We start from the raw sequence: 6,000 nt of genomic DNA, 5'->3' as shown, positions 1-6,000 counted from the left end.
ATTATCTATACGTGTTGTACACACATTAATACAAACCCAGATATATTTTAAAAGAAGGCACCCACACAAAACAGTTTGATGTCACACTGACGTTTGCCAACTGTAAAGTATTGTAGTGCTACCTGGCTCATACCACAACAACCAGCTTTTTAGATTTTTGTACAAATGTGGCACTTGTAACATATGCCCATATGCACTTAATAATACCCATAACTTTGTTGACAAAAACAAACAAATTGATAATAAAAATGTTTAAATTCAAAAATTGCTGATAGGGTGTACTCATTTGCAGGTAAGGCAAGATACGTGGTCTTATTTACCACACTTATGCCAATTTCTGTTGGCCTCATTGTGCATGGCACTGTAAGAAAAGAAGGAGGGGTTGTTAGTTGGATAGCAGGAGTGGCAGATCTGAAACCTTTAATGATGATGGGCACAGCTCAGTACCCAGGTCCTGTGTACCAGTATTTTTCTATGAGTTTGGGTAGAGCCTTGTGGATTGTTTTCTGGCAGAGTGAATCCCTGGCCTGAGTGGGTCTAGTTCTTGGGTGATGTAACCCATGAGTGGGGGAGTGTTGTGGGATTAGACGAGGAATGCTTAGAATGTCAGGAAGTTCCAGTCTAGTGTAAGGTGGTAGGTGATAGGTGTAGATCTTAGAATGGATTGAATAGGAGTGTCTGAGTAGTAGATGAAGAAAAGGGAATGCTGGATGCCCTCCAAGAGTGAGCTAAAAGGCAACCGCTGATAAGAACAATTGTTTTATTGGATGTTTTGTTGTGATAATGATTTGATTCATTTTCAGTTGTGTGGCATCAGTGCAAGTTACATGTGTATGTGATTGCTTGTACATAGAAATTAAAAATCGACAGGAGGTACACACTATAATGTACAAACATTTAGGAGCCACAAAAATACAGGATACAAAAAAGTTATATTTATTACATTGCAAACATTGTCACAAAAATGAGAGAATTGAGAAATTGAAATTCCTTTTTATTGAAAGCATGAAACATATGCAAAAGGGTGATGACAAATAAGTATACATGTGTGTTAACATGAATCTAATGAATTTGGGTTATACTAGGACAATGGGGATCAATACTGGTTTGGTGGCAATTCCTGATGAATCACATCAAACATCCCTTATTGTTACTGTCACTTCGTCTGGAGGAATTACTGCCAGTTCAGTATTGGCATAGAGGCAGAGTTAGTCCCCATTTTTAGAATCCATGGAATTACATAGAGAATGTTCAAGATGTACTGCAAGCTGCAATTCTGCCATTGTAAATACTTTAATTTTTGTAATGAAATGAAGGAGTTACCTCAAGCTACATTATAGAAGAAACCCCTCCAGTTTACAACCAGTCCTTGATTTTGGTAAAGTGGTGGTAAATCCACTAAACAATTGCATTTACCGCCACTTTTTTACTGAACCATCAAACTCATAATGAGGTGAATTAATTAAATATCTTTTTGTAAATAACTGACAATGAAACTCATCAGATTACTTGTACATTATTTTTGTTGCCATATCTTTCTTTTCCATATATTTATGGATAAACATGGGTCTGCTACGTGCCTATCATTGATTTCTAGTGATGTAATAATTGTTAACATAGCTATGATTGATTAATAATTAGACTACAATGCAGAAAAAATGCACATAATTTGCAACATGCATTCATGAAAAAAATATCTGGGTTTTCTGTACATCTGAGAAAAAACTGAATGTAGCTTTATTATTGCTCCTGACTGAAAATGAACTGTAATTAACTCCTATCATTTAAAATATAATTTATTTTAATTGGAATAGTAGTTTTACCACAATTGCATGAATCAAGGATGACTAACAGTTAAAGTATCATGGAAGAAAATAGTAATAATAATATTTTTTCTAAATAGTTTTAATAGCACAACGAGAGGTACTAACAAGAAGGTAATTAATCACAAATGAAACTTGATACAAAACATTTTGAAGAAACATATGTCTGTTTCAATAAAGAGAAAAGTCTAAACAAATGGATATTTGCATCCAAATATGGCGAGGAATAGAGTTGAGTCTATTCATGAATTGAAGTATTATATTTCTTTTAACTTTTTTGGAAGTACCATAATGAACTTAGACATTGCATTTCAAGAGCTGAGTAGTTTCTTGACTAGCCACAAATTAGAAAAGTCCTCTGTTTCTTTTTCACATAACTAGACTATTTTGAGAAATAAATAAATCAAATCAAATCAACTTAATTGAAAATATTACTTTATTTCCTTTTACAACATCACTGATACCCCACTTTGCACAATACTAATAAGGAACTTGTACTCATTTCACCATTTTGGAGACTATTTGAAATACCATTTGGTGCCTTTGAAAGTCACTGTGGCTGCAACATAAATGTAAAGGTTTATTAGCTTCAGACTATGGTCATAGAACATTTTTTGAAACGTGAACGAAAAATATTTTTTTTTCTTATTTCATTGTGGATCAGTAAATAAGAAAGACATTATGAAAAATCAAGTAATAGTATTCTAGAAAGGATGACTCATACAATTTAATTCCATTGCAAATATGAACATTTATTGAACATTACTATGACCCGGCGTGTTGATGCCAAAGGATACACTTAATGTGAATTGGCTCGATCCCGAGCCATACTAAGGTGTAATCCTGTGTACGGTAGAATGATATATGACATTACAAAACTCCTATGTGGAGTAGTACATGACAATACGTTACTTTCAATGGAGGTAGTGAAATGAATGCAAAGACAGCAAATGGCAATGTGCTGAGCATGTGTAAAACTTTCTATATTATAGTGAATCTGTCATCTTTATAGTTTGCATTGAATAAGCTAACCCAGATTAATCAGAGAACTATTCCCTATTAAATAACATTCCCCCAGTAATTAATTAATGTACCCTTTAACATTGCAGTGCAAATGTCTCAGATGGAAGATTCTGTTTGTTTTTCAGTGGAAAGTTAAACGTGCGTGCAAAATGAATGGGCTGTCTTTTCCATTCGGAAGGGCATTGTGTGCTGCAGGAAGCAAAGTTGATACAAGTAGGCTCAGCAGAAGCTGGGTGTTGGGAGAGAGAAATGCCATGATTCTAGAAGGGATATGGGGTGACAGAAGACGTCAGAAAAAAAGGCAGGATAAGTAAAGATTGACAGGACTATGGTATAAATCTAGCTAGACGATGGGGAGGAGAGTCAGTCATCATTTTGCAGAGAGAAGAGATCAAGTCTGCAGCTGGGCTGTCCATGTGGGCATAGCCAGGCTGTGCACGAGAGATCAAGATACCAGGCAACAGTCCAAAAGAGGTCAAAGTGAGGTTGCTGGTTTTCGCTGGACTGCCAAAAGCTGCAACATTTGCAATATTCTGCTTGCAGATAAGACAATCCAGAGAAGGGCTCTTTCAGTACAGAAATTCTACACATTAGATGTGAGTATGGTGGAATTCTGAGGAGCGTGCAGATAATGGTGTTTTGCATTTCTCGTCAGCTAGGCAGTCAGGATTAAATAGTTATTTTTAACAAAGTCTTTGCTGTTTTTCTCACTCATGTGTAATGAAGGGAAAAGTTTACATGTTTTGTGCTGTGTGCATTATATCTTTTCTCTTAGACAAGTACACTCTGTAACCGCATCGATTTTCAAGGTTTTGGTAAGAAAAAAACGAATATGTTAATTGTGAACAAAAAATGACATGTATCCATTGTAACTAGTTTTAACATGTGCATTGCCAAAACCTATTTTTACATTATAACGCGTACATAAAAATAGCAAAAACTGAATTAGTGGAATCTCAACCTTGTGTCTATGTGAAACATTTTAAAAAAGGGAAATGAATAAGAAAGTGTCATAGTGCACCCAAGAGTGGTAAAATATTTACCTCATGTGGGAATGTGGGAGGTAAAGGTTGGAGAACCAGCTAATAGCTAGAAACATTAGATGCATGTGTGTGTGTGTCTCAGCTGTGCATGCTGACAGGTGAGCAGATCCGTTAAAGACGGTAGGCTGGTTTCGTAAATAAGTCACCAGCAGAACAGCTGATGCTGTCCTTTTGCTCTAAGTGTGAGATGCATTAGTTTACACTTACAGTCAAACCTAAACAGAATATAAATACAAGGGAGGGGAGACTTGTCTCATCATATAGGGCATTATCATATACATGCTCACCACTATTATACTACAACACTAAAATACCGCCATTTTACTGCAAGTCTAAATACCACCCAAATGATGTAATAGCCCTCAGACAAACCCCTAACAGTACGCATTTGCATGCATCACGCGCTGTGTCGAGTGAAGCTTCCTCACTCACTTCTCCATTCATTACTACGGCCCAAAATGGCGCTCTGTTGATCCATAGTAATGGAGCAGTACGCACATTCTAGTCTTTCTACTGGCAAAACAAACGCTGATTGAAAAAAGTTACAATGCCATTAGTATCCCGTGGCTAAAAACCCCAGAATACTAATTGCAATAAGCCCCTTTGCCGGCAGGCCATTACCACCTAATGGTAATGCCCCCGGGGCCTCTTATAAGGCCCTCACTACGCTGGGGCCTAAAACTATGGGATCCAGGGGCATTATCGTAGGTGGTAATGTCCCACCGGCTCAGGGCTTATTGCCACTTTAAGGAGCCTCATTATAAGTTTGCTGGTATCCCGCTGGTAAATATGGCAGGATATGGCAAACTGACATACCGTTTCTGCCGCCTGATATCCTTGAATTCCTGGTATATTACAGGTGGCGGAAAAAGTGGTAAATCCCCATTCCACAGCAGTTTTTTGCTGGTCGGGCCTGATTTACCTCCTGCCCTTGTCTCGTGGCTGGAGGTAAATTACTGACTCCCACCGGCAAACTTGTAGTTTTGTGGTGCAGTGAAAGTGCCGGTCACTGAAGTACCAGCACTTTTGCTGGCACTTGTCCCACACTGCAAAACTTGCAATGAGGCCAAAGTCTCAATAAATGAGATTACATACAAGAGATGTTTATTCAAATAGTAAGTGCAAATCTAATTCATATCAAATGGATTGGAGTTAAATTAAGAGAGCAGTAGAAATCATGTGGTTACAATTATATGCTATATACAAGAATTAAAAAGGTGTACACATTCATACTCACATTAATGCACATTTTGTGTGTACTTTTGTAGATTTACAACACTACAATTTATTTGGAATATGTTTTAGCATTGTTTTTTTGGCTTTAAAAATGCACGTTATATGTCACGCAGACATAAGCGCAAAACACATATCGGCTCTTAATTTCTTTCTGACTATCATAATGTTTTGGTACTAAAGTCAGACCTTGCATAAGAAACTTAGGTTATGTATAGTGATTTTGAGGATATGTTTCTTCAAATCTTTGAAAAGGTCAACAAAGAATAATTTGAAAAACAATATAAAATTGGAAATAATTTACGGTGAGAATCAACAAACATTAAATTGAATCACAACCTGATTGCATTTGGTTTTCCCATCCAGTAATGGTACAGCAAGCTTAAAAACAGTTTGGAGCATTGCCCTGAGCAATGCTAGTGGTTTTGTTTGAGTCAAAACGTTTCTTCTGCTCCCCCTGTAGAGTGTTGTATAAGTCACCCTATGTGGACAGGTATATTCAGACATGGGACCAGAGCTTGCTGTGGTTGGAGCCCCAATCTTCACCTTTCTGATAATGCCAAACGCTGCTCAAACATGTTACAGCCAGCTAGATGTAGTGTTCCTCTGACATTAAACCAAATTAAGCTATGGATCTTTGAGGAGTTGTGACTTGACCGTTGTTCGTGATGAGACTGTCATGTTTGACTTCTGCCCGGGAAGCCTGACTTTTCCAGGCATCATGGGGATGTGGCCTGTGCGAAGGTTGAGAAGAAAAATGCCTATTGACTTCTGTTCCAGGTGCAGAAAAGGGTACTATTGTGGAGACTACAGACTTGTTTGTACAGATAATTTTGTGTTATGTACACAAATTACATTTAAAAAATGCCAGTTAGCTG

Source organism: Ambystoma mexicanum, chromosome 4q (genome assembly GCF_040938575.1).
Source record: "Ambystoma mexicanum isolate Mex_15411 chromosome 4q, UKY_AmexF1_1, whole genome shotgun sequence".
In the NCBI taxonomy this organism is placed as follows: domain Eukaryota; kingdom Metazoa; phylum Chordata; class Amphibia; order Caudata; family Ambystomatidae; genus Ambystoma; species Ambystoma mexicanum.
Note: the sequence above shows the minus strand (reverse complement) of the source record.